The following is a 24,171-nucleotide window of genomic DNA, read 5'->3' as shown; positions in this document are numbered from 1 at the left end:
GCAGAACTTGATTGGTTCCCACCTTTATTTCAAACCACTCAGCAGAACTTGATTGGTTCCCCCCTTTAGGTCAGACCACAACCGGGCACGCCCTGGCTGGTTTCGGGATTGGGGGGGGGGGGAGGTCTTTTCTTTCCAGTTGTGAGTACACCTGGTAATTTTTCTCTTAGTCTCTCAACATCAACTGTTTCTCATATTTCACCTAAACCCATAGTATATCCTGCGTGCAAATTTGAAAATGGAGATTATGTTCCTGTTTACTGAGTTGTGTGTGGTCTTTGTATGCATGCATATATTTAAGGAAAACAGTTTAAGGGGCCCCTGGGTGGCTCAGTCAGTTAAGTGTCCAACTCTTGATTTCCACTCAGGTCATGATTTCATGATTCATGAGATCAAGTCCCACATCAGTCTCCATGCTCACAGCACGGAGCCTGCTCTCCTCTTGCTGCCCCTCCCCTGCTTGTGCATACATGCACACCCACTCTCTCGAGTAAATAAACATTAAAAAGAAAAAAAGAAACACAATTGAACTGATTCACAAAAAAGCAAAAATATAATGCAAATCTTATATATAATGTGCAGAATTCTGTATAGTATTTTAATATATGTTATAAAATATATTCATAATAAAATATGACTAAATAGATATTAAATTATTTGTATGATTCTATAACAGGAATTTTTATTCTGTTGTGGAAAATTGAACAAAATGATCATCTCTGACCACAAAATATGGCTATAATTACATTTGCAAAACAAACCAAGTTGAAATAATGAACATGCTGTAAATATTCTCTCTCTTCTTTTTTTTCCCTTCATTTTTATTAGTAGTATTTTTAAATGTTAATGAGGAATCCTATTATGATCAATTGACCAAGAAATACTGAGTTTCATGAATTACTATTTATGTCACTTTAAGTTTTTTTTTTCACCCTTGTAAATTCTATTTTGCTGTTTGGTTAATTAAAAAGTGCTAGTTCTAAGAATATTAGGTTAAGTCTTGAAAATTTCAAATGACCTGTTGAACAATTAAATTCAACATGAGAAGTCATGTTTGACCTTTGATTAACACCCTTTTTAATTTCTGCCAAGAGGTAATGGAGTCATTGAATTCTTCTAGGCTCTGTCTTAATTGTGAATCTCAGGCATATGTAGCAAGGCCTGCTCAGGCCATTCAGAATGTGATTTAACTGATTACACTGTGGTATATTCAAGTCTTCATCTTACTGAAATTCACTCAGGGTCACATTATCTGATTACTGTGACCTTCTGACATTATAGAGATTGATTTTCATTTTTGTCTCTATTAGTATGAATTTTCTCTAAAACTATGAATATTTTCTCTATTCATATGAATATGAAAAAGTTGCTTTTCTAGCTTTAATTAAGAGATTTCAACTTTATATTTCAAGAGCACGGAATTTCTCTTCATTTCATGTGTGTGTAAGTTGTATGTCTTCTTAAATCATAAAAGGATGATATTTGAGCAGGGGAATAGCATTTTCTCTCTAAAACACAAGTGAAAAAAAAAAAAAAAGTTGTGCATGACATAGCAATCTAAGGAAATGTAAGAAAACTGCTAAGATAACCCAGCATTCAATTTGTCAGTCATCCTTAAAGGAAAAACAAAAATTCAAGTTAATGGATTCCAAACAGACATTAAAAATTAGAGCCCTCCTAGAGTTCTAAGAAAGTTTAAAACAAACAAAACCAAAAACAAACAGGAAAAAAAAAACAACAACAAAAGCAGAAAAACCCACAAAACCGCTTACTTAGACACAGAGGGAGATTCAGTCCCTTTTTGCACCTTTTGATTTTGTAAGAAAAAAGAAAGACATAAAAGAAGTAGTCATAAAGTAAAATAATCAAATGTATCTTAAAAGAGAATTATGAGGCATTAGAAGACAGTATAGGTCTTTAACAGAATATAGAGGTGATACAGGCGTCTTCAGGAGCAGTTGCAAACAAGGGCCCAAGATTATACACAGTTCTCTAGTCAAGTAATGACTCAGATAAAAAAAAAAAAAAAAGAAATTTAAATAATTAAATGAGGTTCTTCCCACAGCAGCCCTAAACCATTGCTTAATCTGATGGGTCTCATTGCCTTTCTGATAATGAGCAATCTGAAAGAAAATAACATGAGCTTTTCTTTCCCAAGCATTGATATTGTGCCTTGTGTATTTCCTTGTATGGCCCTTCCCAAGTATTTGTACCCTGCAATAATAGTTATGCCAAAGGGATGGGGCTCTCTGATTAACTACTGTGGATCCCCAGGTCTTTGGAAAGTTAGGGTCACATGGATTCCCACACGAATCCACGGAGTCCTGAAGAGTTTAAAAAAACAACATAGGGCAAAGCCAGTAATTACAAATGTCCACACAAATAGGATTTATCTCATCAGAAAATTAAAAAAGGCTTAAAAATATTTTAGAAACAGAATATGAGATAAGCTCAAAGGTAGAAGTGAACAGGTATGATTAGAGGTCTTAGAATTTCTGGTTGAGTAGAGAGTTGCTTTTAGGGAACAGTAGTTTTAGGGAGCAGCTTAATTGTGGAAGACCTTTGGTTCCAGGTTATATTTGCTTTGCAGGCCATAGGGGATTGTAGAAAGGTGTGTGTGTGTGTGTGTGTGTGTGTGTGTGTGTGTGTGTACACACACAGTGATTTAATTTAACTTAAATCAGTGATTTTCAAACTGAAGCTTGCTTTAGACCAGTGGTTCTCAAATTTTTTTGGTTTCATGATCCCTTTAAATTCTTAAAAAATATTGAGAAGGCCACAGAGTTTTGTTTGTATGGTTATATTTATTGCTATTTATTATAAATTAAAGCTAATAAAAATGTTAAATAAAAAATATATAAGCATATCTTCTATTAACTGTCAGAGTAATAACATCCTCATATCATGTAGTTTCTAGAAAATTCTATCATACACTCATCAGAGAATAAGAGTGAATTAGGCAAATGATGCTTTAGTTATGAAAAGAATGTTGACCTCATGGATCTCCTGAAATCATCTTGGGTACACCATGTGGTCCCTGGACCATATTTTAGGAACTACTACTTTAGAGGATCATGAAATTAATTCAGTGGCTTATGATTAGTATTTGTGTCATGGAATTAAATAAAATGAAACAGAATGAAGAGGAATGGAGAATATGAATGCATTGTAGATCTAAAGGATACAATTTTTTTGTGAACTTAAATTTGTGTGTCTGTGTGTGATTATATGTGTATGTTTTCATAATGCAAATTATTTTTTTATTAGGAGTTTTAGTTTAAAAAAATTTGAAACTCACCTTTTAAAGTTACGTTTATGATAGCTTTCTTCAGTACTAGGGTGAAGGTTAGATCTTAGGTGGAAAAAACCAGAGAGGTGGGGAGAATGGTTCCACAGCCATGACATGGAGGGACTGATTTAGAAAATGCCAAAAACGTGAACAGCCAACTCGTTCAAAAAAGGAAGAACTCTTGGATGTACGTGATGAGAATAAAAGCCTGAGTGCCTAGAGTGAAGCAAAAGCCCCACTATCAGACAATAAGATGGTCAGCAATTTTAGGTCAACTTTTCTTAAATATAGCTGTGTCTCATATTCTGACAAATATGTTATTCTTTGCAGTTCCTTTAGCACAAACCCTGACCTCTTTTCTTCATATCCTGCTGTGTAAGCTTGAAAAGCACAATCCCCAGGTACTGGTCTCTTTTTGCTTTTCAAACCTAAAGATCTGTCAGGCATATATCTCATAGATGTGAGTGAATCATGGTCAAAATGAGAATAATATGGAATAGAAGCTCATTTCCTGTCCCTTGTCTGGCATTTTGTACAAAAAGTCCTTATTATTCACCACAACTTTTATTGAAATAGTCAGACTGTATTCACATGATGAGTAAAAATGGCAATTTGAATAATCGAATGATTTTCAGTTCGGGAGTTTTGCATGACATCACAGCTCTCAGTTTAGATAACCTAGATCACTCTGAGTGGAGGGTACTTTTCAGACTGTTCTGAAATCTGCAAATCATCTCATGAATGATAGTATCTCTCTACACCAGAAGGATTATCTCATGAGTGGAAGAACCTCTTATTTTATTCTTTCTCTACTCTCACATTGCATGCTGTAATTTTGAGTACACAGGGCTCAATTAATATATGTTAATGTTAAATATGAGGAACTAGAGAGCCCCAACATGTTTTTTCCCTTGAAACCTACTAATAGTAACTGAGATAAATGATAAAAAAATATGAAGGTAATATTATAAAAATCTTGTGGTAAATAAAGGTTTCATTAAGCCAAAATGTTCTACCTATTCAGAAATGAATAAAGATAATTGTTTCTTATGATGCCCCTAGGATGTTTGGAGAACTTCAGAAGCCTTATAAATTACCAAAGACAGCACCATTGTTTATAATCATAGCTTAAGTGCAAATTTTTCTGTACTTAAATTCTTTTGGTGGAGTAGTGGAACTTAAAGAGATGTTGAATGAGGTGATGGTTCTGCTCTACTTTGAGTTAGAGTTCTGTTCTGTGTTCTTTGTACTGTCTTTCATGGGAACTCAAGGAAGTGTTCAGAGTTGAATGGGCAAAATGTTACAGGGACTTTAAAATCTTGGTATATGATTAGTGATTGAGGAAACAAGAAATGTGAACCCTAAAGAAGATATTCCTAGAGTAGATGATAGTTATCTTCAAGTGTTAGAAGGATTGGGTTCTTAGTGGGTGTTTTTGTCTGGGATTACTTTCAGTTAGCTTTAAGACAAAAACGAATTATTTGTAAGTAGTCCCTATTGCAGTAGGGACTGCAATTAAAAAATCAGCAGCCTTTACAAGGCCGGCTTCCATCTTAAGAACTGTGCAGGATAGTTCATGTGTATCTCTGCATCTCCTTGGACATTTGCTCTTGCAATATTTGCTACTCTTTTTAATGGGGCCAGTCTGATTAGTTTAGCTGATAATTATCATTGCAGAGTGCCTCATCCCTGGCTACTTTAAGGGTTGTCAGCCATCTTCTAGATGAAATGCCTTTGGATCAGGTCCCAACTCTTTGTGTAATTTATAGTCAGATCTGTGCTAAGGATCCTTGAGTTAGGGGGTCATGGTTAGTTGTATTCTAATTGAAAGGAGGAAGAGATAATACATGAAAGGTACCATGACTAAAGCACTATACTAGGTGCTTTTATTTTCTTTGGGAAAATAAAAGGCACATAATTTCAATCAGTGGGCCTGTTCTATCAGACTGGTCCGGTGACATGGACACTATCATTAAAAGTTAAATAAGAGACAAGTAATTCTTCCGTAAATGAGTAAATTTGTGTTATATTGAAAAGGAACTTTTAAGAAAAAATATTTTATTTTTATTTTATTTATGTTTATTCTGAGAGAAAGAGAGTGCACATGAGTGAGTGGGGAAGGGGCAGAGACTGAGAGAGACAGAGAATCCCAAGCAGGCTCTGCACTGTCAGTGCAGAGTCCAACATAAGGCTCAAACTCACAAATCTTGAGATCATGACCTGAGCCAAAACCAAGAGTTGGAGGCTTAACTGACTGAGCCACACATGCACCCTAAGAAAACAATACTTAAAACATCAAGCAAATGTTTGTAGATCATTATGAGGATTCTAGACCCATTCTTAAAAGCGTGTGTGTGTGTGTGTGTGTATGTGTGCGTGTGTGTATAAACGAGGTGAGAAATTAGATCAGGTGAGAAATGAGATCAGAAAGGTACAACTGTCAGATAATTTGAAGATCTATAAAAATATAAAGAGGAAAAATAGAGTGTTTTTTTTAAATATTCACTATCTAAAATACTTATTTTTTAAAATTTAGATATCTGAATCATTGAATTTCATTCAATTGATGGTAACAGGCATTATGGCTATGTTATTCATTTATTCATTCCATAAGCATTTATTAGCTGTCTACTATGCATTAACGTTGGAGGCAGATACTGAGATTTAAAATAGTGCTGTTTTTCAGGAGTTTTTCTTTTCTTTTCTTTTCTTTTCCTTTTTGAGCAATAGAAAATTATTTTTTTCAAATGTAATATAAAGTTGATATTTGTAGGGGTACCCTGTTTTGTCAACACTAGTCTTGGTTTATAATCAATTTTTATTGGATAATAAAACATTCCCCCCCAGAGTTGTGATTTTTAAATAATGTATCCTGTATTAGGAGGAAATACTATTAATAGTGATAAAAAGCAAAGCTCAGAAGAAACAATTTCTGGAAACAGGTGATTTGGTTAAATTGTTCTTTTTAGACTCCTAGAATGGCGTAGATCCTTAAAAGAGCTCTAGTGTTGAATCAATAAATTGTACAGCAGAAACTTATATCACACTGTATGTTAACTAACTGGATTTAACTAAAAACTTTTAAAAATTACAAAAAACAGCTGTGACAAGATAGTGAAATTTCACAATTTCATAATTTGTTTTTCTTTAGTTGATCTTAATGATTTTTTTCTGATGGTAATACATTTACTGTAATACATTTATTAACAATCAAGGTTAGAATTAAGAATTTTTTTGTATAGAGTTCTTTAAATGTTTAGATTTTCTGAGTCTTCTTACTGTTAACCTTCACATAAATTAATTTTTATTGTTGGTATTGATGTGATTTTCTATGCCATGAAACCCCAATGTCTGTAGGAATCTAATCAGTTTATATGTGGGATGCGAGATGACTTGATTTTAGTGAATAATGTCCTGATAATATTAATTATAGGGCTGTGAACTTTCAGTACTAAGCTTTGATCCATTTGTGATTATTAAGTAGATAATGATTTGCGTTAGTAGTCTTAATGTTAGATATATGTACAGATTTTAAAAAACTTTTTTTTTTTTTACATTCTGAGTGTTTTCTGACACTCATGAAACAACTTCTTCAAATGTAAATCATTTGGTAAGTTCCAAATAGTACTGTGTTTTTTGCTCAAAACTGTTAATTGCTAGTAAAGTTATCTCCTGAAAGATACTAATACCTGCTAAGAACCAGTGATTAATTATTGCCATAAAATAATAGCTGGGTAAATTCATCAAGAGAGTTTATAATTATTTAAAGTCAACCTCTTCTGATAGGGAGATGTAGAAGCAGAAAAAAGTAGTAAGATTTCTTCTCTTGTAGGTCTCATATCTTTGGGGTAGAAAGTCAATAAGTTACTATCATATTAATGATACGTGCTCTGCAGAAAATTAGGACTGTATCTATGAGTGACTGGGTGGGGACATGTAATGGGGAGTCTAGCAAGACTTCCATGAGAATGTGATCATTGAAAGCAAGTAAAAGCTAGTCTTGTGCAGTTCAGAAGAAGAGAATTTCAGCAGAGTACATGCAGTGCAGAAATGGGCAGTGCTAAGGGAATTTGGGTTCACAGTAGTTTCTTTCTTCCTTTTAATGAGAACATAAACTCCGAATTTCTGAATGTTGACGTGAATGATCTAGTAAAAAGGGAGAATTTGTGATTCAAATGAATAGTTTTATCATCTCAGAGAAAATCTTTGAGTCAGAGAAAGGAGATGGTGTCCAGATCACCACCTGAGAGGTTAGCCTTGACCTCAGATGGATGAAAAACAAATTTACACACATTAGCACAAGGGAATGTAGAGAGCTTGGGGTGCAGAGGGGGGTGGGCTGGTAGAGTTGGTTGTCAGAAGATAGGACACCTTTGTTTTCTCAATGATAAGTGGTTCAGATTCAGTGAGTGGACTGTGTATGGGACATTTGAGAATAGTGGAAAAGATGGGTAAAAAAATTTTGGTCTTGTAGCTAAGTATATCAATTAAAAACTGAATTCTTGCAAGAGTTCTATAAAACTTTGAAATGTGGATAATACTCTGTTGACTGTATCACATAGAGGAATGAAAAGAAGATTCACAGAGACCGTTGTGCAGGAGTCAAAGAGAATGGTAGAAATTTTGCCACCATTCTTTCCGTAACTTCTTGTTCACCTATTCAGAAGAATTTATTAGTAGTATTAGTATTATTTTAACTTTAAATCTCTAACCTAATCCCTCATTTTAGAACTACTCAGTTTCCTAAATTAGGAAGTTGTCCCCCAGGGAGTGTCTTAATTATTTCATTGAGAGGTGTAATCATTACTCATGAGCTCCATGCATTGCTATTATCACCATGCTAAGTTTAGCCTTTGATATTTTCATCCCATAATTTTAGCCTACTGCGAGATAAATGAGCAGAAAAACCAACTGCAATAATAAGGGCTCATCAAATTTCTAGAGCTAGAAAATACCTTAGAAATTATGCCAGTCGCCCATCTCCTTTGCCAAAAAGGAAACAGGCTCTGAGAGTGAAATGACTTACCCAACATCAGCCCCTTTCATTGCAGTAGTGGAAGGAGAGTGAGGTCTCTCCATTCTAGCCCTTCACATTCTTTTATAATTTAGCACTTACTTTAGGGTAAAATATTTCTTTGTTTGATATCATAACAGCTCTGTAAATGAAAATTTCCTTTCTGCTTTTTGGGCTCTTTATGATTAGTGGACCTCCTCCAGTTTCCCAGAACATCATCAGCAGACAGACTCCTTTGAAAAAGTTGGCTAACACCAGATTTTTAAGTAAGAAATATTATATTGGGAATTTACTTGGACAGTGTGCAGGATGGATTTAAGGAGCTAAAACTTATTGTAGCATTCAGGTGAAATGATAGATTTAAGTAGATTTTCTTAAAAGAAAATGTTAGAGAAAACACATAAAGATTAGAAATCATTTTGGATGTGTCTGTGTCAAATATAATTGTCAAATGTCAAGGGTCTGTATAAATATTGTCTTTTTTTAAATGTTTATTTCTGAGAGAGAGAGAGAGAGAAAGAATGTGAGTGGGGGAGGGACAGAGAGAGAGGGGGACAGAGGATCCAAAATGGGCTCCCTGCTGACAGCAGAAAGACTTAAGTGGGACTTGAACTCAAGACTGAAATCATGACCAGAGCCGGAGTCAAAGACTTGACCGAGTAAGCCACCCAAGTGCCCCAACTCTATGTTTTAAGTTCAAGTGTATGTGCCTTATGTCTTGATTATCTGATATCTAAATTACGTATCTCATTAGCATTAACAGAAAGCCAGAACCTAATGTGGGATTAAAATGGAGGAGAAATTTTGAAAATATATATTGAAATATACTGATTTATTTATTTAAAACATTTTTTTAATTATTTAAAACAATAAATTGGAGGATGGCATCTTTAACAGCTTGTTTCTTAGTTGTTGACGGTTTGATTTGTTTTAATGCTAAGTGTCATAAAAAATGATTTTATCAAAGCAAAACATATAGTTTGAATGTATCCAACAGCCATAGCTAATACAGTTATATGATTTAGGAAGAGGTGTTATCCTATTAAATCAAATATCATATTATTCACTTTTTAAACAACAGAGTTTGGTTTATAATGTGCATAACAGTTACAGTACAATTTCCAAGGAAATCGAAGTAGATTCCCCCTATCCGTTAATTTCCATTACCGCCCATTCATTTCTACTCACTGGCAGCCGGTCTACTCATGCAGCATTTGCCTCACAATTTCTATTAACTCATGTTTAGCAAATCCCACTCTCAATCTTATCAAATGATAGGTACTAAATTTTTGGCAGTCACATTAAAATAGAGTTTCTAATTGGGAAGAGGTAACATAATAGGTAGCACAGAATGCCTTTCTAATGTAATGCCCGTTACAGCATCTGCATTTGGAAGAGAGCTGAAGATTGTGCACTTTTCTAGAGATGTAACCTTTTCCTCATCATGCCTAATAAATGCCCAGGGGAAACCAAATAATAAGGTCCTCCATTATTGTCAGGGGGAAACTAAAGGAACAGGCTAGACCTACAGGCTACAGGAATGCTATTAATTGTAGATGTTATTCTATGGTATTTTTTTTTTTTATCTCTATTGGGATTGGGGGAAAGCTTAGATGGCGCCATGTAAAAGATTTATTTAGCTTATAGGCAGCTCTGTTAAGAATTTCCAGCCCCTGACGTTTCATAACAGCAAAGGATCATACATACATGTTACTCTCTTTTCTATGAATAAGTTGCATACATGTTTTACAAATTCATGAGTGTGAAATTCAGTATTACTTTTTAAAAAAATAGTGGATGTGAAGTGTTCAAAAGACTGAGCTAACTAAAAAAAAATTAACAAGAAAACACATTAGGGGAGTTTTCTTACAGTTGAGAAAAAACATACAAAAGCTGATGATGCTGTAATATGTCTCTCTAATTGCCAAAGTGTCTGTTTTTTTAGTAGAAGATGTAACTTTGAAGAATTGAAAGACAAAATTCTATGGGAGACAAGACAACATACTTGAAAAAATAGTCGTAGGCCTTTCACTGATCTTATATGAAAAGTTCCATATAAATACATAAAACTAAAACTTTGTATGTGTGCGTAAAAAACCTAAAACTAGCATGAATATTGAGGCCCATTTTAATTAGAAAATTTAATTCTTAATAAAATGTTAAGGTTTTCCTTAAAAAATCTTTTAATTGTTTCCTTGGCTATCTCAGTACATTTCACCCATGTGTAAAATTTATGAACACCCACTAATTTCTTGTCAGAATTGAAAACCATGTATTTTACATAGCCAAATATCTAACCTGGCATCAAAAAATCTATAAAAGATTTTACAAGTTCTATAAAATCATGGAGAAAGTAAAAATTAAATTATTCAAGCAAAAATAAATGTAATCTGGACCATTGGCTAATCATACTAAATCACTTCTGAAATATTTAAGTTTTTTTTTTTAATTTTTTTAATGTTTTTATTTATTTTTGAGACAGAGACAAAGCATGAGCAGGGTAGGGGGAGAGAGAGAGGGAGACACAGAATCCGAGGCAGGCTCCAGGCTCTGAGCTGTCAGCACAGAGCCCGACGCGGGGCTCGAACTCACAGACCGTGAGATCATGACCTGAGCTGAAGTCAGACGCTCAACTGACTGAGCCACCCAGGCACCCCTGAAATATTTAAGTTTTAATAATGTAAGACAGTTAAAAACATCAGTTTGAAATTTATCATTATCAAAATGTAATTGGTTATTATGCAGGATGTTCTCAAAGAATTTTCTTTGCCAGGTTTGAAAGCAGAGACTTGTGTAAATGATCAGTAAGCATGATAATCTCTATTTTATGACATTGTGTTACTTTTCAAAGTATTCACCTAGCTAATATTTTCCATTCATATAGCCCTAAGAACTGTAAGTAAAATAAAAAAAGGTTGCATTCAAGAACTTGAAATCTCCTTAAGATAAAAATTATTTCAGATGGCTATATATTACATATGTATATCAATATACATAGATATCATACATTTGCACACACATATGCATATATATTGTGCACATAGTTATGTATATACGTGTGTGTGTGTGTGTGTGTATAAAGTAAATTGTGGTGTTATATTAAGATGTTACATAATTTTTTAACAGAATAGAATGACTATGAAAGTTATATAGTTTTCTCGCTTACCTGAATTCATAATGGACTCTTAGTTATTTAATGAGAAGTACATTTAATATGTACTCAGCTCTTAAAAAGAAAATTTTAAACTGGAAGTTATATATTTATTATTTCTTTCTTTAAATGCCATTACCCTGGCTAAACAAGATGTTACATATTTTCCATCTTTAATTCCTATAAGTTAAAAGGATAATTGAGCTTTCATAGAAGCATCAATAGGAACTGTTTTTAGGAGTGACTTAATAGAAATTGGAATCTGACCAGATTTAATACCTGATTATATAACAATATTTTTATGTAAGAATGTACCTTATGTTAAAAATCCACCTGAAATAAAGCACTTACGGATATCTGCCACATGATAATCTCTAAAGAAAATTGGATGTAAATGAAAAGTTGTCAAAATCATGTGAAATGAATGATATATAGCTGGGTTTTTTGAAAATCATGGTGACTTCTTTTACGAAATGCAAAATCCTTTTGGAGACAAAGTTCCTGATCACAGTTACTTCATACATTTTGATATTTGTAAATCAGGTTTTGGTAATAAGTAAAAATTTAAAAAGGACACATCTGAGGGAAAGGAAAAGTTGTATCCTTTAACTGAAAAGCTGTACTAATTTTTGTGTTCTCCATCTTCAAGGAAAGAAGGGACAGAATGCATATTTTCTATGCTACAGCAGACTCACAAAATGCCCAGGGAACTATATTATTGACTTAGTAGTTATCTGAAACATATGGATTCATCTGAAAGGTGGCCACAACTTTCTCATTGCTTAAAATAAAATACTACATGACTCTTACTCTAAACATGGGACTTGGAATGGCAGAAAATTTGAGATGATTAATAACAGAAAATTTTCCTTTGTGTGGTTTGAACATTCTACTGACTGGACATTTTCAAATGTATCAATAATTCAGATGACAAAGAATTTTTTAATGATTCTTGACTAAATACCATGACAGGATCTAATACTTTAATTCCCAATTCTTCTGCATAGTAGGCAAAAAGTTAAATGCTGCTTAGGGTATTACTCTATTTTTCATCAAGAGAAAGACAATGGCATACATTTAGTCCACTATTATTTGAGTTCAGATTAAATTGGACTGATGCCTGGTGCAAGGATACCATAATTCATTAAACAAATAAGTACTGTTGACTGTTTGCAAGGTATTGTGTATGGTGAACAGAAAGAGTCCCTTGCTTGCAGAGCTATTCAATAAATAGAAGAAAGTGATTTATTCAAACACTGACTTTCCTTGGAAAGACATAAGTCTTCATTACCAGACTAGATGTGTGTGCTTAAAGGTAAGACCCCCATCGGTCATTCTCTTTGCTACTTTATATATTGAGAAAGAAAAACAACAACAAAATCATCGTGTCGTACCTTCCCAAACATGAATGTGAATGTGTGTGTCTCCCATTTTGGTACACTGGCAGCATCCCTGTTAATAATAATCACTGAAGAATTTCCTGTGCCACTTGTCTGTAAGCACATAGTTCAAACTTCTATACTGGTAAGATAAATTCATCAATGAAGGAAAATTAGTAATAAAGTTGTTGGAGAAAAGATAGTAAAGGGGAAGTGCTTTGTAATAAAGATGTATTAGAGGAATTACATTATTTTTTTCTTTTTCTTTTTCCCACTTCTCTACTGTAGGACTTGTTCAGGAGATGAAGGAAAGGAGGCAGGCAGGAGGGAGGGAGTGAGGGCAGAAGGAAGGCAGGGGAAAGCGAGGGTAAAGGAAGAATGACCGAAACAGAGAGAAAGAAGGCAGGCAGGCAAGACAAAAGGTACAAAACAAGAATATAGCTCTTCTCTTTCAAATAGGCCAGGACTGGCTTATTGTTTCTTTAATATCAGAACAATCTTAATGGACAACAGCATCCCAGCAGCGGTGGTGAAAAATAAACTGACAGATTAATGAGGTAATTTCTAGTCAGATTAAAGAATGAAAAGGGAAATCTGCACTTGCGGTATATGCCACAATTTCATGTACAATTGAGGCTACACACTTTACACCTTTAATGTGAAGGGAATAGAATTTCTTTTCTATTTCTTCGGGAAAAATCTGTTCTAAAATAATTATTCATATAACCCATATTAGGGAAACATTCTGTAAACGTAGATACCAGGATTAAGCCATCTTTGTACATTTGTGATAATTTTGGCTTTATTTTCCCTCCTTCTCATGCCTTCCGTAGGGCTGAGTATCTGGATCACATTCAACACTTGCTGGCTGACTGATAATGAACAAAACCTTAAGAAGTTTTCATCCGTGGTTTGGATAATTGAGATCATCTGGGGGCAAAAGCTGAACATACTAACTGGTACACTTGATTTCTCAATAAGGCTGGCATTGTTTTTATAATCAGCATTTATGGTAACTTGAAAAAAATACTGAAGACATTTATAGCAGAAATACAGTTTCTGAGGAAAAACTAATGATTAAGTTATCATCAGCATAAGGAAGCAGACCTAAAACAGTAAGATCCGGTAAAAATTGTAAAGCTTGCAATGAAGGTCCCAGGTCTTGAATTTCCCAATTACTTGGGGAAATAAAAGAAGGCAAGCACAAGCTTTCTTAGTGAATGAATATGGGGAGAAGACTTAAAAACGTAGAAGCTGTGATGTGTGGAGACCACATTTAAATTTCCATGGTGCATACTGGAAGATTCTCCATCATTGGATTGTTCTGGTGTTTTAAAGTACCCCATAAAGCTCACCTAGCAACTACTAAAAAGGAAACAGTAGCCTCAGGGGACACTCAGGAAGATCATCAGAATTTTAATTGGAAGGCAGATCTGAAAAACAGTGATGGAGGGAATTACAAGTAGAAGGAAGATGGGTCTTTTGTTCATATTAATGACTGTACCTCCCAGTTGTGGAATAGAATGGAGATTTAGGACATATCTCTGTGCCATTTGTTATTTTATAGAAGTATGAGACACTCTGAATGTAAGTGAAGTTGAGAGTATTTTGTTAACCTGGGAGCTAGTCATTAGTAGTTTCAGAATCACTTCATATGCTAAAAAGGTACTTTAAAGGCAAGTGCCAGCTTGTTCTAAATATCCTTTAGATTTTTTACATTGCCTTTAGTTTCTTTAATTTCTATTTTATTTTTAAACAGCCAGGCTACTCTAGAAATTGTATTTAGCTGTAATTGATAACTTATAGAAAATCTTGTAAATTTTCAAATATGACAGTGTATACAAGAATAAACCCTGTTCCCTGGAAGATATGCTTGTCTATATGTATATATGATGATCATTTGCTTCTGAGGAAAAGATTAATACAAATCCCTATTATTGACCCTGGTTCAACACCACAAATGCCTAGACAATCACCATTCTGGGCCATTTATCCTCAAGTAGACACCAAACTTAGCAACTCAATTATTGGCCAAAAATGTGTGTGTGGTCTGATTGTGTTACATAGATTGTCTCCAGATGGTATAGCTGAATCTCGGTCGATCATATTATATCCTTTCTTTTTATCTTTCTAAAACTCAAATATTCCTTACAGGTGTATGTGTATAAAGTGTGTGTGTTTTCTCAACATCTCTTTTCTTTGAAACCAGTAAACATATGAATTAGATCAGCTATAACCTTGAGTAGTATGGAAGTTATTTAAAACAAATGATGAGTCAATCATATAAATAACTTTTTTTTGTAGTGGTTTAAGTATTTGTTCCTTAAAGTGTTGTCCAGGAATCAGAAGCATCAGAATCACCTGAGATTTTGTTAGAAATGTAGCATCTTAGGTCCAGTGCACACCTACTGAGAAATAGTCTATATTTTAAAAAGATACAAATATTGAAATCTACTTTTACATTAAAATCTGCATATTGGGGCGCCTGGGTGGCTCAGTCAGTTAAGTGTCTGACTTCAGCTCAGGTCATGATCTCACAGTCCGTGAGTTCGAGCCCCACGTCAGCCCCATGTGCTGACAGCTCAGAGCCTGGACCCTGCTTCAGATTCTGTGTCTCCCTCTCTCTCTAACCCTCCCCTGTTCATCTTCTGTATCTCTCTCAAAAATAAAGTAAACATTAATTTTTTTTTAAATCTGCATATTGGTTTGAGAAGCTGTGAATTTCAGTTACCAGCCAAGATCAAGAGTAAAAAAAAATATTAAAAAAAATAATCACCAGTTAAAGCAATATTGAGGAATAGATAGGCAGGAAAGATAGGTAAACAAACTGAGACCAGGTCAGGCCGTGGAATTTGACACAAATTTTAAATACAAATGAGAAATTCATGACAGTTCTTAAATGTGTGGATGGGATGAAGGAAGGAATAAGTGCGAAATTTGCTTGTATGGCAGGAGTGTTGGGAGTTTTGTTATTCTGAAAAACCAATACAGACTGGAATTATGGAGACATTGATAAGGAAGAACATCCCATCCTAAGGAAGTGATTTTTGTATAGAAATGCAAAGTAATTATGACAGTGTATTCACTTCTGACTTAATAACTATAGAAGGACTGTTAGCAACTAGGGAATTGTATTTAATCAGAACAAGTCTATTGTATATGTTGGTTTATGCCTTACCTATCAGGCAGGAAGAGATTCTTCATGGTGTTACTTATAGCTAGAGAGCTGAGCCAAGGTACTCTTCCAAGATTGGAAGCTTTATATCCTGTGTGCATAAGAATTGTTGTTAATCTCACATTCAAGCTCTATCTAGTTATGTGACTTAGACGAGTTGTTTATCCTCTCTTAGCTTTGCCTGCCACTTTTTTTTTTTTTTCTAAATTGGGAAGGGTAGGAAGGACATAATTTTACAGCCTAGAATTATTGTAAGATTTCAGTAAAACAGTGTATGTAGATCAATTGGCATAGATTAAATGTACAAGTTATGGTAATTATCATTATTTATTAAAAATATTTTACAGCACATTCCCCTGTGTATGTTTGGAATACATTCTGTCAAATAGTAACAGAATAGTAACAGAGAATTTCACAGAATCATTATATGTATTTGGTCTAGAGTTTCTTTGGTTAAAAAAAATTTTTTTTAATTTTATTTTACTTATTTATTTTATTCTATTTTATTTTATTTTATCTTATTTCATCTTATTTTATTTTATTTTATTTTATTCATTTTATTTTATTTTATTTTATTTTAGAGGGACAGAGACAGAGCATGAGCAAGGGAAGGATAGAGAGAGAGGGAGACACAGAATTCAAAGAAGGCTCCAGGCTCCTAGCTGTCAGCGCAGAGCTTGATGTGGGGCTGAAACTCACAGACTGCAAGCTCATGACCTGAGCCAAAGTCAGACGCTTAGCTGACTGAGCCACCCATGCGCCCCCCCCCCCCAAAAAAAACAATATTTTAAAGGAACATAGTTTTATTGCTGCCATTTAGAAAGATTCATTCTAGAGGCGCTTGGGTGGCTCTGTCGGTTAAGCATCTGACTTCGGCTCAGGTCATGATCTCGCAGTTTGTGGGTTTGAGCCCTGCATAGGGCTCTGTGTTGACAGCTCGAAGCCTAGAGCTTGCTTCAGATTCTGTGTCTCCCTCTCTCTGCTCCTCCCCCACTCATGCTCTATCTCTCTCTGTCTCTCAAAAATAAATAAACGTTAAAAAAAGTTAAAAAAAAGAGTCATTCTAATCTTGGGTAATGCAGTGATTATAAAGCCTATCTAGGTTTTTGAAACCTATACAAGACTTCTTATCCTAACAGAGGAATCCATATGGCTATGGTTCCAGAAAGGACACCCTGCAAGGGGGGATGGTATTCTGGAAAAATAAGAAGGCACCAAATTTCAAAAATTGTGCTTGATTTATTATGCTGTTATAAAAAGGGAAAGAATAAATGAATATAATAAAAATATTATAATGGCCAAATAGGATTCTTTTTTATCATTAAAACAACATGCCATCCTTGAAAAGCAGTTTCTCTTCATAATAATATAGTGATTTTGTGTCATCTAATGGCATTTCTACTCTGTTTTAGGTTAATAGAGAATGTTGGAAAGGTGTCTAGAGAGACAATATAGAGGAAAGGAAAATTTATTTGGGGTAAACATTTTAAAACCACTATGTACTGGTTCTGTCCTCAGAATGTTTATGTAACATACTGAATAGCTTACACTTCTTTGCATGTCATTTCTGTTATGGTGTTTAGAAAAAACTTAGAATCTAGAACTGAATTCTGATCCTTAGTGGACTACTCTTTCATGATCCAGTTTTCTCATTTGTAGAAGGGCCACTTCACAGGACTACTGAGAGAAACAAATCTAATGGATATGAAGTAATAGTTATAGGTCTCCCAGTGGACAAAGAATTTCTGAAGGCCATATCTTTGTATCAGCATATCTGTAAATACTGAGCATTCAAAAGGTACTTGCTCATTTATCCCATATGTTATCTAATTTTTATAAAAACTTGTTAGCTATGCACTACTCACTTGAAAAAAATAACAGTGGGACTGATTTAAGGATTAAAAGCTCTGTGTTTATATTATTTTTATATTATATTTTGACTTCTAAGACACAAGTTAATTTATATAAACTCAGTAGGGAATTGTAATTTTCTTGGAAATATATGCTTGCGGTTTTGGTTTGTATTTGTTCTTGTTGTTTTTATTGTTTTGGTTAAACATTTAAATCTAGCCTGCTAGCATACTGGAAATTACATTTGCAAGAGATAGAATCTGTTTTATATTCTTCAAATATGTTTAAGCATAAATTATTCCATTTTTAAAAGTAATCTTTACAAAGTTATCTACAAGTACAGGTTTTGCAGTTTTCAAAAATATTTGGCTGTGTTTTTAAATACATAACAGTGTTAGAATGTGACTGCTGGTGATAGGACGAGCTAATTCACTCAAAAAATCCTCGATTTACAAAACTGGATTGTAGGGACAGCAAACAAATAAGAAGGAACCTTGTCTTGTTATGAATCAGCATGAAGTGTTTTGGAAATAAGTTTCTACTATTCTTAATGATCATAGACATGGTATACCATATTCAAACAAAACTTCATTTATTTTTTGTTGTCAGTTGTTTGTTTTTCTTTAGAATTTAAACACCAATATTTGTTCTCCCTATTAAATAAGCAGTCTGACAGTGTCATAACTATATAGTCTGTTCAGTTCAGTTTATTAATTTGACCTGCTACATGGGTTATGCATACTTGTGACCAACATGATTTTAAGTATCTGTTTCCCTGCAGATTAATCCATAGTGTGTCACATTAGGGCAAGACTGTTTCTTTGGTCTGCATCAACATCATGTCTTTCAAAACAAATAAAATGATACATTTTTCCCAATTATAAAAGAGTTAAAAGAAAAAACCTTAGCTGAATTCCTAAGACTAACATGGAATGATACAAGTATAATCATCAAAACAGTCATTCCTCTGTCAGTTTAAAAGACTAAAAAAGGGAACCTTTGTGGCTCAGTCAGTTAAGCATCCCACCCTTAGTTTCAGCTCAGGTCGCAATCTCACAGTTCATAGATTCAACCCCACATCAGACTCCGCAGTGGCTGTATAGATCCTGCTTGGAATTCTCTCTCTCTCCCCCTCTGTGTACCCCTCCCTCACTCACACTCTCTGTCTCTCTCTCTCTCAAAATAAATAAGTAAACTTAAAAAAAAAAAAGACTAAAAGAAATTTAGCCCTGATTTTTTAAGCATCTGATGAAAGAATTGAAATCAGGAAACCAGGTTATTAGTATATCTCTTTGGAGAGTAAATGGAGTACTTTTTTTTAAGAGACTGTATTGAACATACAGTAGGTAGAAGAGCCCTAACGTCTCCTGATATGGACCCAGATGCAAAGTACAAACATCCTGTAGCCTTCTCCTTGCATTAGGATAACTCAAATTCACATCTTAGAAGCTACAGATTAATCCTGAAAGTGAGCAAAGTCTAGAAATTCAGAGACTTGCCTGGTCCTTCCATAGATGGCATATACTTCCTGCTTTTCATATTTCAGTATTTGTGGCCTTTTGCACACTAACTTTACCAGCTTGGGGTTCTTCTCAATATTTATTTTTTGCTGTTCTTCTTTTTAAGAGTTTATATTTTGTTCAAAACAAGTCTTCAAGTTTATATAAATGCTGAGTACATTCTCATTGTATTTATCCCAAGAAGAGATGACTGTGTTAGAAAGTCAGACTGATAATTAGAAAAGAAAGAGGAAAAAAGAAGGAGGAAGGAAGGTAGAGGGAAAGAGAGGGAAGGAGAGAAGGAGCAAATTTGGAAAAAAGAACACTTAAATCCTTTCAAAGGGCTTCTCTCTACATATGATAGGAAAAACTAGTGCCTTATGAAGGGCGGATCTGATGTTCTCTTTTGGGCTAAATATTTTTTATGGAAACAAGTTCTTGATACTTATTGTTTATTTCTCATCTGTAAGAAAAGGGAGTAGTAACATTGATTGTACCAGCTTAGGATTTTTCACTCTCAGTCACTTTCTGAGAGTGATAACAGATTTGTTAATATTCTTAATAGTAAAATCTACCAAAAAGGACATTTGTTACCACTTAAGAAAAAGGAGACCGATATAAAAATACACACACACACACACACACACACACACACACACACACACACACATATATATATTTGGGGAACAAGGAGTCAAAGAAGCAGCTGCTTTAGGGTTATTTTATTTCATTTAATATTTTATGCTTTCAACATTGGAGAAGTTATATGTGTAACTGAATGGTTCTGGAAGCAATCCAGGACCATAAGTAATTTTTAAAAATTTTCCATGTAATTAGCTATGTGATTTTGGGTAATTTAATTCTACAGGCCTCAAGTTTCCATTTGCTAAAACAGGATGTTAGCATGAACTGTAAGGCATTGTTACTTCCAGTTTTAAATATCAAGCTTCTTGAAAATAATCAAGTGATATATGTGATAAAATCAGCAATGCGTGTATGTATATGTGCACATGCATGTATGACTTCTTAAATTGAGATATAATTCACATATCATAAAATGCACTTCTAAAGGGAACAGTTCAGTGGATTTCAGCATATTCTCATGATTGTGAAACTGTCTTCTATCTAATTAAAAAAAAAACCCCAAAACAAACAAAAAAACCCCAATCATCGTTCAAAAAGAAACCCCACACACATTAGCAGTCACTCCTGTTCTCCCCCACCCCCCCCCCACCCCCGCTCCTGCAAGCTCTTAGGAACCATTGATTTACTTTCTGACTGTATGGATTTGCCTAGCTAGGACTTTTAATACAATGAAATCATACAGTATGTGGATCTTTGTCTGGCTTCATTCACTTAACATAATGTCTTAATGTTCTAGCATCTATTAAGTGCTTTATTTTTTTTAGTAACTGAATAATATTCAGCTTTATGAATGCACTACATTTTGTTTATTCATCAAGTTGCCAGATATTAGGGGTTGTTTCCACATCTTGGTGGTTAAGAATAAAGCTGCTATGAACATTCCTGAACCTATTTTTGTGTAAACATATGTTTCAGTATTTGAATACATAGCTAACTGTGGAATTATTGGGTTATACATAACTCTATATTTTCTATCTACTTGTCTGTCTATCTATCTATCTGTCATCTATCAACTCTCTCTATTATCTATATATTTTGAGAAACTGACAGATGATTTTTCAAAGAAGCTGTGCCATTTTACATTCTAATCAGCAATTTATGAGGGCTATAATTTCTCTCCAAATCATCACCAACACTTATTATTGTCTGCCTTTTTTATTATAGTGATATCAAAATTAGATAAAGTAATTTGAATAAAAGAAAACTACAGATCAACATTTCTATAAATATAGATGCGAAAATTCAAAATTAAATTAGACAAACATTATCCAACAATATATAAAAATGATACTACATAACCACTAATTAGAGTTTGGCATGAAATGTTGGATTAACATTTGGAAATAAATCACTACAGTTCACCATATTAGTAAACTGAAAAGGAAAAAAGAAAGTACGTGAAACCGTATGATTATCTCAATATTAAAAAAAAAAAAAAGCATTTCACAATTTTCCATTGATGGTTTAAGCAATCAAACAAACTAAAAAAACAGCAGCAATAAAAACAAACAAAAAACCCAAATCAAAAAAGCAAATGAAAAACATTAATGGTAGACTAAGAATAGAAGGGAACATCTTCAACCTGATAAAGAGCATTTACAGAAAACCCACAGCTGAAATCATACATCATGATGAAAGACTGAATACTCTTCCCCTAAGATCAGGAACTAGACATGGATGCTCACCATTTTTTTTTTCTTAAAGAATAATTTACATATAAAATTGTGTGTTTAAAGTTTACAATGTGATGATTTGATTTGCACATAATTGTGAAAAGATTCCCACAGTTGAATTATTTGATGCATTCATCGACTGGGGCACCTGGCTGGCTCAGTCAGTTGAGCATGGGACTTTGGATCTCGGGATTCTAAGTTCAAGCACCATGTTGGGTGTAGAGATTACATAAAAATAAAATCTTGAAAACAAAACAAAACCCATCCATCACCTCATTTGTTTACCTTTTGTGTGTGTTGGAGAATGCTTAAGATCTAGTCTTTTAGCAAATTTCAGTTATACGGTACAGTATTATCTTTGTCAACTATAGTTCCCATACTGCACATTAGACCCTCAAACTTTATTCATTTTATAACTGAAAATATGTACCCTTTTACCTACCTTTCCCCATTTTTTCCCACCCTGCCCCCAGCCCCTTGCAACCACCATTTTAATTTCTGTTACTAAGAGTACAATTTTGTTTTTTGTTGTTGGTGTTGTTTTTTAGATTCTGCATACAAATAATACCATCCAGGATTTGTTTTCCTCAGCCTGGCCTATTTCATTTAACATAATGACTTCTAGTTTCACCTGTGTTGCACCCGCAGGATTCATTCTTTCTTTCTTTCTTTCTTTCTTTCTTTCTTTCTTTCTTTCTTTCACTTTCACTCAATAATACGTAATATATCTACTTTTTTTTTCTTTAAGGAATGCCCATTCATATACTTCTGTTCAATATTGCATTGTAGGTTTTATCCAGAGCAATTAGGTAAGGCAAAGAAATAAATTAGGTAAGGCAAAGAAATAAGTAGAAAGGAATATATAGAACTATCTGTATGTGTAGATTATATTATCTCATAGAATAGCCTAATGAACCCCCCCCACACACACACTAATTAGAACTAATGAGTTTAAGGATGCAAGACACAAGATCAATATACAAAACTCTGTTGTCTTTCACACAATAGCAACAAACACTCCAAAATGATATTAAAAAGTAAGTATCCACTACAGTAGCATCCAACAGTGTAGGTTTTTTAAGGATATGTTTCCAGCAGAAAGCATAAAAAAAAGAACCTGGGCTGCCAATTTGTAAATGCTACTTATGTTAACTTTTGAAAACTGAAATGAAGGCTTAGAGATCCTGCTTAACAGCAGCCACCATTGTTTAGAGGCATTGGTGTTTACTTTTAATATCTAGCACAGTGTTGGGTACAGGGTAAATATGTTTAAATGAACAGCACATAAAGTTACTTTGCAACTGTATGAACATGGGAGCCTCCTGTTCCCTGGACCTATTTCCTGATGGGCATGTTTCCACATATTTCAGGAAAACTGTCCAGTTTCCACCACTCATCTTTTAGAACAAAAACCTTTTGTCCAGAAAGACAGATACTCAGAGCAATTGAGCAAGACAAATAAATAGAGGAAACTGATCTCTAGTGTTTTCTTAAGAAATGTCACAAGTTGGGAAAGAGGGGTGGAAAGGTTCCACTACAAAAACCAGCCTTTTAATAGGCCTCTTTCTTTGTAATCTCTAAAAAGTTCTCCACTGTTTCCAGTAGGTATTGCAAATCAGGTATAAGCCCCCAGGACTTCAGTTTAAGTTCCAACTATTTTATTTTTATTTATTTATTTTTTTTTAACATTTTATTTATTTTTGAGACAGGGAGAGACAGAGCATGACTAGGGGAGGGGCAGAGAGAGAGGGAGACACAGAATCTGAAGCAGGCTCCAGGCTCTGAGCTGTCAGCACAGAGCCCGACGCGGGGCTCGAACTCACGGACCGCGAGATCATGACCTGAGCCGAAGTCAGATGCTCAACCGACTGAGCCACCCAGGCACCCCAGTTCCAACTATTTTAAATGTCATTCAACATTTAGTTTTATTTTGTGTGGGAAAAAATCAGAAAAAATAATTGACAAAGGACTCAATACTTCTGTAAATTGCAGTCATGTTTTTCTCCTAGATTAAAGAAAGCTTAAAAATATTTTAGCCCTTAGAATTTAAAAATCTGTCCTAAATTATCCCACAAATTTTGTGCATATAATAAAGCAACGGGAAATGGCTGTCATTTATTGATTGTTCATGTTATGCCAGGCATATTGTGAACACGTATTTGCCCAGGGTTTTTCAAATTATTGGCTTTATTGACCTTTCGTGTTGGGCAGTTTTTTGTTGTGGAGGCTGTTCTCTACATTGCAGAGTGTTTAGCATTATCCTGACCTCTACAGAGTGATGCCACTAATAACCCCACCCAGTTATGAGAATCAGAAATGCCCTGTGGGGCATAGTCATCTTTGACTGAGAACTTTATAACCTCAACTTTATAACCACAACTTTGAAGTAGGTATAATCATAATTCCATATATATGTATATATATATATATATATATATATATATATATATATATATATATGTGTGTGTGTGTGTGTGTGTGTGTGTGTGTGTGTG

The 24,171-nt window shown here is 34.2% G+C and overlaps 1 protein-coding gene across 1 annotated transcript in view; it reads left to right on the top strand.

Annotated features, from left to right (window-relative positions):
• The window catches only part of LOC125936992 (neurexin-1-like), a 104,918-nt gene that overhangs the window by 47,576 nt on the left and 33,171 nt on the right, over positions 1-24,171 (top strand). The window lies entirely within an intron of this gene.

This window comes from Panthera uncia (assembly GCF_023721935.1).
Source record: "Panthera uncia isolate 11264 chromosome A3 unlocalized genomic scaffold, Puncia_PCG_1.0 HiC_scaffold_11, whole genome shotgun sequence".
In the NCBI taxonomy this organism is placed as follows: Eukaryota; Metazoa; Chordata; class Mammalia; order Carnivora; family Felidae; genus Panthera; species Panthera uncia.
The sequence above is the reverse complement of the archived record's forward strand: the minus strand, read 5'-3'. Positions and strand labels throughout refer to the sequence as shown.